This window comes from Taudactylus pleione, unplaced genomic scaffold (assembly GCF_031769625.1).
Source record: "Taudactylus pleione unplaced genomic scaffold, aTauple2 ptg000687l, whole genome shotgun sequence".
Classification (NCBI taxonomy): Eukaryota; Metazoa; Chordata; class Amphibia; order Anura; family Myobatrachidae; genus Taudactylus; species Taudactylus pleione.
In genome coordinates this window covers 1,205,749-1,217,754 of record NW_028285089.1, presented here as the reverse complement: position 1 = coordinate 1,217,754, position 12,006 = coordinate 1,205,749, and the positions used below count along the sequence as shown (strand labels likewise).

The 12,006-nt window shown below is 44.8% G+C and overlaps 1 pseudogene; it reads right to left on the bottom strand.

Annotated features, from left to right (window-relative positions):
* Window positions 1-6,011: 6,011 nt before the first annotated feature.
* LOC148477822 (5S ribosomal RNA) lies at window positions 6,012-6,130 on the bottom strand (annotated as a pseudogene).
* Between the last annotated feature and the right edge of the window lie 5,876 nt (window positions 6,131-12,006).

The window sequence follows — 12,006 nt, the reverse complement described above, 5'->3', positions numbered from 1 at the left end:
ACTACAATTGGTGTCTAACTACTTGTGGAAAGATGAAGACTTTTTCACTAAACCTTGGACGGATTTTTCCCTGGACCTGTTTCATCTATGGGCCGGGTGATCTGAACTGCCGGGAGTCTAGAAGTCAGAGAGCCAGTAGCGGCAGAACAGGTGCTATTTAGTGCTGGAGCCCGCACTCTCAGTACAGGCGTTCTATTGATTGCCTGTACACTCTGAGTAGGCCAAAAAACTATTCTGAAAATAATCTTTCTCTCATTGTTTCGTTCATTTATCGAGACGTACATATATATATATATATATATATATATATATATATATATATATATATATATATATATCACACGCACACACGCTTTTAAGTAAGGTGCACTCCTTGGAAAAATAATAGATAGATGCCAGAAACAACTAGTACAATGGTTCATAATAAACTGCACTCCAAAGAGAGAAATATTTCTCTGTTTTAGAACTGAAGTAAGTGTATGTATATAATAATGAAGCAAATCAGGGGCATATCTATAATGGGTGCAGGGTTCTATAACGAATAACTTAATCAGTTAATCACTCCCAAATTATAATGGTTAAAACAAAAAATTTTGATAATGATTACCAACATTTTAGATATACAAAATAGTTTGTACAATACATATGTTACTGTATCTATTAATCTGGGTGTGAGGGACAAGGTCGTAACAGGACTTTTCTGCGCCCTGTGATGGCCACGCCTCCCCTGAGCCTGATGTCAAATTACAGCTCTGACCTGTGCATACTCGGATGCTCCAGGGGACTGTAAGAGCTGCAGGGTGCCTGCCTGGCAGCCTGCTAGCCAAATGCAGGGGTGCTGCCCACATGGCTCTGCGTGGTGGCATTGCTCTCACACTCCTAGTTATGGCACTAAGTGAGGGTTTTTTCCCATGCTAAAGTTATTTTCTTATTATATGAGTGTCTTACTTTGCTGAGTGTGAGGCCTAAAGTGTTCTTTGGTCAGTTGTATTACAGGGTATGGAGGGGTGTATCCAGTGGCGTCACAAGGGGGGGTGTGGGCCGCACTCTGGTGTCACCCCTTGGTGGGTGATACCCAAATGCCGACTCCTCAGTGACAGGAGCCGGGTGCTGCACTGTAGAATTATGTGAGGTACTCTGCTTCTGACACAGTGAGGGAGCTGGCACTGCACACAGTGGTCCCCGGGGCCAATCCCCCACCCCCAACAGTGAGTACAATGGGGATTCGGGCTGAGAGGCCATGCCCCCTACCCGTGAGGCCACACGTCCTTTTTGTCGGCACACAGCTTAGCTGCGCACACTACAGCCCTCCCCACACCAGGTGTCAACGCGGGGCGGGACTCCACTGGGTGTATCACACCTATACCTGGGGGAAGATATTCTTGATTGCCACCATTATGTATAAAACACCCCCCCCCCCCTCCATTTTATTCTAACCACGCCATTCTCCATATAGTCTACCTATGTTATACTTGAACTATCTATGTAGTAAGCCATGGAGATAAAGTACCAACCAATCAGCACCTGTCATTTTTCAAACACAGCCAGTAAAGTGACAGCAGCTGATTGGTACTTTATCTCTCTCCAAGGCTTAGTACATAGACACCATTGGGCTCTTCTGAATCTGTTGCACACAAATCTGCTGCATTGCATGCGCAGAACAAAAGCAGATAATCGCCTGTATACAGAGTTGCATGCATATTTCCAGCTGCACGCACCTATCCATTTGCTTGTGAAAGTAGTAGATGCCATTGTCAGTGCACATTTGCACAAACCCTGTACTTGGTGTAAGAAATCCATCCTAATTCATACAGATGAGCATATCAAGCAATTCCTCCTACACGCTCAGAACATAACCCTCAGAATCTATGTGCAAATGCACCATTACACCCATTCAGCTGCAGGAGGAGATTTGTCACCTGTAGTGCTAAAAATAGCAAGTTCCAGCTCCAAAATGGAAATGTATGCAGCTCTGAATCAGTCCCTTAATGTAATACGGAGAGTAAATCTTTATATTGGATACATTCACAAATATATAACACACAACTATCTTGGGTTGGGTACAGGATCCTGGCGGTTGGTATCCTAACCCTCCCTCCCCGGTGCCTAAACTGAACCCTCCTTAGTGCGCTCCCTGTTCCAGAGTATCTGATACATCTGTTTACACTAGCGGTGAGATTTTGGGCCCCATTTAATAACAAGTGATCTGCTTATCTCTTGTTATTAATCTTAAATAGTGCTTCAACCAATCGGCTCCTATCACTTTCACAGACTGAATAATGACAGTTAGGAGCGGATTGGTTGGAGCACCATTTTAGATTAGTAAGGAGTGATAAAAAGCATATCACTAGTTATTAAATCAGGCCCTAAGTTGGTACTTTACAACTGAAAATAAACCTTTATGATCTTCACGTCCACTGGATCATTGGTGAGACATATTAAAAACAGGATTTTTGGTACTTACCGATAAATCCCTTTCTCCGATTCCACAGGGGACACTGGAGTTCAAGACAGTGTGGTATAGACGGTGGTAGAGCAGAGCCTGGCACTTTAAATAATTTAAAAGTGTGACTGGCTCCTCCCCCTCTATGCCCCATCAGCCCCAGTTTAAGAACTGAGCCGGAGAGGAGACGGAGGACAACAGAAAAAAACGAGGAGAAGGAGACGACCACAGAACGGAACAAGACCGACTGAAGGAGAACAGTGGAACCCATAACAGGGAACCATGCAGTCACACAACCATATAATGAACCCAACAAAACGGCAGGTACGCAGCGCTGGGCGGGCGTCCAGTGTCCCCTGTGGAATCGGAGAAAGGGATTTATCGGTAAGTACCAAAATCCTGTTTTCTCCTTCATTCACTAGGGGACACTGGAGTTCAAGACAGTGGGGACGTCCCAAAGCCAACCTCCTGGGTGGCAAGCGCGGAGAACTTGCTGACCCCTCGGCCAAACCGAAACAGGGACCGCCAAGAACAATAGGCCCAGCAGAAGCAGAGGATCAAGTGTCGTAGAGCACAGTAGACAAATACTACTACTCAGAAAACAGACACAGAAAAACTTCCACAATGTACGCACAGCGGAAGCCAAAAGGAACAGAATGGCTGGCGAGAAAACAACCACAGGTTGAGAAACGGCTGAAAATAGACCAAACCAGACAGCTGGTAGCAGAGAGCCCCAACAAGAATCCATAGGAGAAGGGCAGAAAACGAGAAGAACTCGTGAACCGTACTAGAGTCTGTACAGGAATCTGCAACAGCTGCAGACAGCAGAATCCCAGCACCGCTGGTCATAATCGTACAGATAGAAGTATGACAATACCAATCAAAAGATACAAAGCTGATCCTGTCCACAGACTTCCAACAAAGAGTATGCAGGGAGGCCAAAGACAAGACCAAACAGTCGCCCTGAACGATACTTGAGGTCCAACTACAATAAGTTATTAACCAGCGGAAAGGTTATACCACAGAAGTCTCCAATTAGTGAAGATCCCACGGGGCATGAGGCAGAGGCAAATACGAGAGGATGGAGACTACAATTCCTTTCAGAGGGTCAGACAGCAGTAGAACCCATACTGAAAACAGGGATGAAAACAGACAACTTCCAACCTGATGGAAGTGCGTAGTTAGTACTAACTGCCGGCCCGAACATAGAGTGAAAACAACCAGGAACTGAGCAGTAAAGGAGCACGAATGTAACCGCCACCCAGGGAGAGTTACCAATAGAGGGAAGCATCCCACACAGCAAGGCCAGGGCAGCAGGACAACCATGAAAGTACCCATCAGGTACCTATCAGTGTGATAAAATATCAACAGAAACTGAACAGGAAAACCCAACCAGGCCCCCTGCGCGGAACATAGTGACTCTCACACTTATGCAAAGATGTGCACTAGCCCAGAGATGCGCTTTGGTCCATAACCCCAACAGATTCTAGTAGAATAGTGTCGCTAATCTCAATGTTCAAACTATGCACCCACACACCAGGGAAACTCTAAAGTGTAGAGCCAACTGATTAAAAGAGCAGATGGCTGCTATGACAGCAGCTAGGGTGCGCAAGGGAGATTAACGTTATGTATGTCAGGTTGCATGAAATAGAAGCATCTTCCTAGGCATTAGTGAGGTAAGCTCTTACCTGTGAGCAACCAGAAGCCCTCTGGATGCTAAGTAGAATGTCACTGAGCTTTTTTTTATCACACAGCAACCCGCCACGCTAGGTATAGAGAGTAGCTTCAGTGGGCGAAGACCAATGCTCTACAGCACAGACTTCAGTCTGGAGAAGTGCAGTAGAAATTACTGTGCAAACTAGTAAAATGTTAGTAGAGACAAGGTCGTAGAATAGGACTCTAAATTGAGCCTGTTCCAGTAGGGATGTGTATCCGTATAGCCGTGTTAGAATATACATATACCCCAAAACGGTCTACTAGTGTAAGTATCCTACCTATAATGGTGAAGTGTGTATTATGCTTACCAAGCTAATACAACCCAGGCCTGACCCTGCCTATAACTGCAGGCGGCCCAAGGCCTCATGGTATGAATTGTACCTAAGGGCCCTTTTGAGACTCATTTTATTGAGATATGCGACAAAAATATGGAGTACCGGAATAGATACTGAGAAGGGTACCTGTACCTAGACATAGACTGCGTTGGTTATCCCAAGTAAAGAAGGGATATATCAGTAGTGATAACCCCAGTTAGGGTTAAACAAAAAACTTTTTTTCCCCAATTATTAGGAAATATTAATACAAGTGCACCACTGTAGTTGTAATGACAATAGGTCCCCCTAACGGGCGCCGTAGATATAGACTGAAGGGAACCGGACTGTAAACCTCGGAGGGTGTAAGTACCTATCTTTATATAGATGTCTGTATATACAAGAAGGCCCCAGGACATGTATAGGGTCCACACTGGAAGCAATGCCCAGGGAATTCTGACTATCACTGTGTAAGCTGCAGAGCATGACTCTAGTTTATAGAGCCATTCCTATTATATTCCATATAATAGGAATGGATATAGCCTACAGCTTCTGGTAAACCCAGACAGCTACCCATCCGTGGAATAATAGGTAAACCTAATGAATGTGTAAGTATAAAAATAATATATATATATATATATATTATTTATACACACACACAACCCAATCCCTAGGGAGAGAGAGTGTAAAGCGTAGTCATTGTACCAACTACCGCATCAGGAGCGTCCAGTCTCCAATCACAGCATCTTTAGTTATGCTATGATGGGGTAAGGATAAGAAACGATATCCACATATGCATACGTGTACCTACATACAAGTTTAGTAGGTGCCGATATTTAAAATAGAACATGAGCATAATTAGCGCCATGGAAGAACAAATTCACTCCAGCATGTATATATTCTAAAGCAGGGCTGGTATAATAAATATATATATATATATATATATATATATATAATATATACACACACACACACACACACCGTGGCTTACCTCCACATCGGGAGACTGCTATTGTGTCGCGTGTGGCCGACATTCTGTTATGTCATAGGGCAAGATAGGTTAGCAACGTGCTGTCCCCGACTGGTGTCGATCCTGGGACTTCTGTTACTGGTGTACTCGCTTTATATATTAGCAGCGTGCTTCAGGTGACCTATTTAGCTCCAGATGAACCAGTTTTTCGAAGGGGGAATCAAAAAGACAATCTCAGTTTAGGCAGAGTAGCTAGTACACGATGGGGTAGCCTCCACAGGCTATGATATCAGGCCATTAGATAAAGCTAGATGCCCTTTGTTAAAGAGCCAAGGGAAAGCCTGACAGTGGTAAATACCCTGCGCTGCAATGCCGGAACTGTGTCCCGTCAGCCCAGCGCCTCTAGCCGGGAATGTGCACCGGCTGAGTAACTGGCCCCTATAGTGCAAACAGGGGTTTAGGCTAGTTCCCATTCTCCTAACCATCAGCTATTCAGAGTAGCTAGCACTATACAGAACTGGAAGGTTTTAAAACCAGTCTATAATGTAGCATATGTGCTGGCACCTATATAAGCCTACAGCACCTGGTATTCCCAGGCGGTCTCCCATCCAAGTACTAACCAGGCCTGACCCTGCTTAGCTTCCAAGATCAGACGAGATCGAGCGTGTTCAGGGTGGAGTGGCCGTAGGCTGCATGGGAAGAGTACTGCCCCTTTTTAAGGTGAGCCAATGTGAGGCATATGCCTGGGGATGGGACACAATAATGTGCTAACCCTGGTTACAGGTAAGTTATAACCATAAGTTTTGGCCCCCGCACCAGAACAATTGCTAGTACAAGTACTATACATACTAATAACTCTTTATATCAGCAATTAGGTTAAACCAGGCGCCCTTTGTTATAGAACCAAGGGGAAGCCATGACAGGGGTTAACACCCGGCGCTTGCAAACTCCACACAGTTAGGACCATGGTGGGAACTGAACCCATGACCTCATTGCTGTGAGGCAGTAACGCTAACCATTACACTGTCTGGCAAAATGGCGGGACCGTGTCCCGTCAGCACAGCATATTTACCCGGGAATACTCCTGTCATACAGTGACAGACATCCCCCTTTATTTGCTGAAGCGCTCCCAACAAGAGAGGGTCGCGTAGGAGACCAGCGCTAAAGCACTCCCTGCTGCAGGTAGTGGACTGAGCTATACGGCTTGTGTGCAGGTAGTTACTGCTGCCCATAAGAGGGAAGCAGGGGGCGCTATTGTAGTCGCTGGACGGCAGTTCCTAAAATACCACGCTGTGTGTGCACAACTGATATACTCCAGTCAACACAGCGCTACTTGCCCCCGCAGTAGAACCGCATAAAAGCGGAGTTGAAGGACCGGCCGGTGCCGATAACACGGAAGGAGCGATCAGGGCTCCTACACAAGCGAGGGGGGCTAAATCAGCATTGATGATGGACTTGCTGCTGTGGAGGAGCGGGCATGTAAAGGTTGCTCAGCACAGGCAGGAGCTGCGGGACGCAGCGTCTCCTCCTGTTAGTAGATGAGGATATCTGCTAATAGCTAAGGCAGTGCTGCATTATGCCTAGCCCGCATACTGAAATAGTGGGCACAAGTCTGTAGCGCATGGAGTGCGCGCCAACTGCAGTATCTGGAAAACCTCCTCCCTGTACAAGCATAGCGCCGCTGGAGTACAGGGCGTGAGGGTGCGCGGTGCAACAGAGACCTCACCGCTGTCAGCACTCAGCATGCTAACAGCCATGCTGTTGAGCGGTTAACTATAAGCAGGCCGCCTTAGTGCCACTGGCGCTGAACATACTGCAACAGCGCCCGCACTTCTGTAAGTGACAACGCAGCATCACTTTTCCTGTCCTACAGCGCAATTGTGGGGAAGGGGCAGGAGACCTGTTTCAGCTGCGGCAGGTCCCGTCTTCCAGCTTCTCTCCCGAGCGGGGGGAGAGTCAGCGCTAGCCCACCTCAGGGATGCTGCTGTAGTGCAGAGTACTGAGGGGGAGATACAATGGCGCCGCTGTGTTATTAGCTCCGTTTTCTGAGCCTAAGCCAGCGCGGTGCTTCTTACAGAAAACCACCAGCGCAGCACCGAACAGCCGCACTGAGCTGATTCGCCCAGCCCCGTTATGCAGCTATAATTTACTGTCATGTAGACTCCCGTTACGGGAGTAGCGGGACGCAGCAGTCTCCCTCCTGTGTATAGAAGAGGGAGGAGCAGGCGTTTTCAATAATAGCTGCGCAGCTTTAAATAGGAGGGGGGACAGCATAAAGCCAGAGACCCGGACGGTGACTACCGAGTGCAGCGGTGGGTCTCGTTAGCGGCTCCGACACTGCCAAATTAGTAACACTGGCAGGGGGAAGGAGCTGTGTGTGACAGCCGCGCAGCACGCGCTGTCCCTGAGCCCAGCGTTTTGGCCCACCACTCCAGCTAGTCAGGAGTGGTGGGATATACTTACAACTGTTGCAGCCGGGATACTGGGCTGAGGGGGCGGCGAGGAACCCGGACACATGCCGGTGTCAGCAGTGGCGGGTCCTCGCAGAGTCCGTTGACTCCAGGTGTGTGCCCCCTCCTCTAGGTCACCGGACACAGGCTGCAGTAGCCGTGTGGTGCCTTTCCCGGTGGCTCCCACGTAGCAGGCAGACTTCCACAGTAAGCAGCCTGCCTGTCCTCAATGCTTGTTAATAAAAATACTAAGAATAAATAAGAAAGGCTGGAGACAGCCTGATGTGCGACCGGCTCTCTCGGGCACATTCTAAAAACTGGGGCTGATGGGGCATAGAGGGGGAAGAGCCAGTCACACTTTTACATTATTTAAAGTGCCAGGCTCTGCTCTACCACCGTCTATACCCCACTGTCTTGAACTCCAGTGTCCCCTAGTGGATGAAGCAGAAAGACATAAAATTGCTGCTCGGATATATTCTACTCTAAACCGGGATACCTGTCCTTCATTTTATACATTCAGGAGCTGTGTAACTTTTTTTTTTTTTTTTAAAGAAACATTACAATAATGCAGTGGTTCTCAAACTCTGTCCACGGGAGCCCACACAGTTCACGTTTTCCAGGTCACCCAGCAGGAGCACAGGTGTATTCATTACTCTCTGACACATTTTGAAAGATCCACAGGTGAAGCTAATTATTTCACTTGTAATTGTGAGGAGACCTGGAAAACATGCACTGTGTGGGGGTCCTGAGGACTGAGTTTGAGAACCTGTGCAATAATACATTTGTTTATTTGTCTTATTATAAGAGTCTAGAATGATTATTCGAGGTTACACATACCCTGTTTCCTTTTCTATATATAAAAATATATTGCACATACATAGACCCTTTTTTTTTTTTTTTTTTGAGAGAAGCTGCACCTCATATCTTATTAGTGCTACAGTATGTGCGACCTACCTCAACATTACTATCAAAATATATTACCCAGTGTGACCCCCCCCCCTTGGTTAGGATCTAAGGGCCCCGTTTAATAACCAGTGATATGCTTATCACTTGTTACTAATCTTAAATGGTGTTCCAAGCAATCAGCTCCAAACTGTCATTTTTCAAACACAGCCTGTAAAATGACAGCTAGGAGCTGATTGGCCGTAGAACCAATTATGCTCATCATCACTCGTTACTAATCTTATCACCCGTTATGTAATGGGGCCCTAAGGTTAGCCATGTGGACAGTGTTTAAGGATTGGATAAGAAACATTTGTGTGACAGATTATAAACTGAAAGATTGTGGCTTTTTCTCTCCATTAACATTTATTCAAAGACCTTGAGAAAATGAAAATATATTAATCAAGATAAGGGAGATCCAAGTTGTAAAGCACAACAGAATATGTTGGTGCTATATAAATGTAAATAAATAATTAATCTGTCTTTATTTTAAATATAAATCAATATATGGAAGCAGCTGAACACTGCTATCTTATAAAGTTTTAAATGAAAATCATACTGAAAAATATACGTTGCAGCTCTTAAGCTACATACACTCTGTACAATTATTGGGCCGATTTGCCAATGATTGGGTGATCGGCCTCATATATTGTATATGGACGATCGTTTTGGCGTTTCGACGATAAAATGATTGCTATAAATCGTCTACAAACGCGTTCCTTCAATTATCCGATCGGTCAGCCATGACAGAAAACTTCAGCTTCAATCTCCCGATATCGAGCAGTGTGTGCGCATTTTCGATAATCTGCACATATTTCCTACATTTTCCCATGACTACGTCATCCTCCTTGTGAACAGACATATGCAAAATCAGTTTGGTTTGGCAGGAAATTGGTAACTTATATTAAAAATTAAAAAATGCATGTGTAGCACAGATATTGGGGCTTTCGATTTTCCGTAAATTTGCTCCGTTTGTCAGTCTTATCAATAAAATCGGACAGTGTGGACCTAGCTTAAGACCTCTGCTAGTGATAACATGATTGCAAAGAATGAATAATGTTTATTGCAAACCAGTCCTATCATACCTATCTTCTACTTTCTTCCCAAAATCCATAAGGATCTGGAAACTAGCCTGTGGAAATCAATTATTGAACTTTGTCTTCGCACATATTGGTGTACATTAATATTTTTCTTGTTATGCCCAGTTTTTACCAGTCTATCTTAGAGACACTAGTGGGTAAATTCACTAAGCAGCGCTATTCAAATCTGCTGCTGGATTTAGAAGTGCAGTAGTACTGGTTTTGTATATAATATTATTGCCCCTTTACATCCAGCAGCTGAAGACTCATCTTATACTATTCTTTGTAAAGCATAATATATTTACCCCTATGTCTGTTCTGCAAAGGATTGTAATTGGAGGGAAGAGTATTTATGGGTTATCACAGATGTACAATCTTTTTACACGTACATTAAACACAAGAATGGTATTGCCTCAGTTAAAGTGGCACTTTATGGGATTCCTGTAAAGTCTATAAAGATGTCTAATTTCCTACATTCTCACAAAGTTAAACATTTTTTGAGTAACTTCTACTTCCAGACCTGCGGGCTGCTAATAGCTTTGCTAACATTTATATTGGAAATGGGAAGGATAAGTTTATTTATAACAATAACCCACTATATAAGATAAATTGGTATATTCCTGGTGTGGAAAGGTGTAGACATTTGTCCCAATTTATTATATTTTGGACTTAAGTGTACATTAATGATGAAGATAAAATAGAATATTGGATCTGATCTTGGCCAGTGAAATGGATTGGGTGACCGACCATAAAAAAATTCTAATCACAGATTATGTTGGGCAGCATTGATGGTGTAATGGTAAACGTTATACACAGATGTTGTAATGGTGAGCGTTATACACAGATGGTGTAATGGTGAGCGTTATACACAGATGGTGTAATGGATAGCGTTATACACAGATGGTGTAATGGGGAGCAGTATACACAGATGGTGTAATGGGGAGCGTTATACACAGATGGTGTAATGGTGAGCATTATACACAGATGGTGTAATGGGGAGCAGTATACACAGATGGTGTAATGGTGAGCGTTATACACAGATGGTGTAATGGTGAGCGTTATACATAGATGGTGTAATGGTGAGTGTTATACACAGATGGTGTAATGGTGAGCAGTATACACAGATGGTGTAATGGATAGCGTTATACACAGATGGTGTAATGGTGAGCAGTATACACAGATGGTGTAATGGTAAACGTTATACACAGATGTTGTAATGGTGAGCGTTATACACAGATGGTGTAATGGTGAGCGTTATACACAGATGGTGTAATGGATAGCGTTATACACAGATGGTGTAATGGGGAGCAGTATACACAGATGGTGTAATGGGGAGCGTTATACACAGATGGTGTAATGGATAGCGTTATACACAGATGGTGTAATGGTGAGCATTATACACAGATGGTGTAATGGGGAGCAGTATACACAGATGGTGTAATGGTGAGCGTTATACACAGATGGTGTAATGGTGAGCGTTATACATAGATGGTGTAATGGTGAGTGTTATACACAGATGGTGTAATGGTGAGCAGTATACACAGATGGTGTAATGGATAGCGTTATACACAGATGGTGTAATGGTGAGCAGTATACACAGATGGTGTAATGGTGAGCGTTATACACAGATGGTGTAATGGTGAGCGTTATACACAGATGGTGTAATGGTGAGCGTTATACACAGATGGTGTAATGCTGAGCAGTATACACAGATGGTGTAATGGTGAGCAGTATACACAGATGGTGTAATGGTGAGCGTTATACACAGATGGTGTCAGTGTCGGACTGGGGTGTGAAAGGCCCACCAGGGGAATGCAGTGATTGGGGCCCATACTTAGGGGTGTGACCAGCCTGCAAATTAGGTCTGGGCCCCTTAAAATATATAGATATGGAAAATATTGCTAGTGAATGCATAATAATGTACCAGACTAATAACAGCAATACATTGTAGAAAATACACCAAAGTGCTGGGCAATATAATACAAGTGCACAGTCTGGAACCTGATCCCTAGAGGAGGGGGTGGGCCCTCAGGCAGTGGGGCCCACCGGGGGTTTCCCCTCTACCCCTGTGGGCCAGTCCGACCCTGGATGGTGT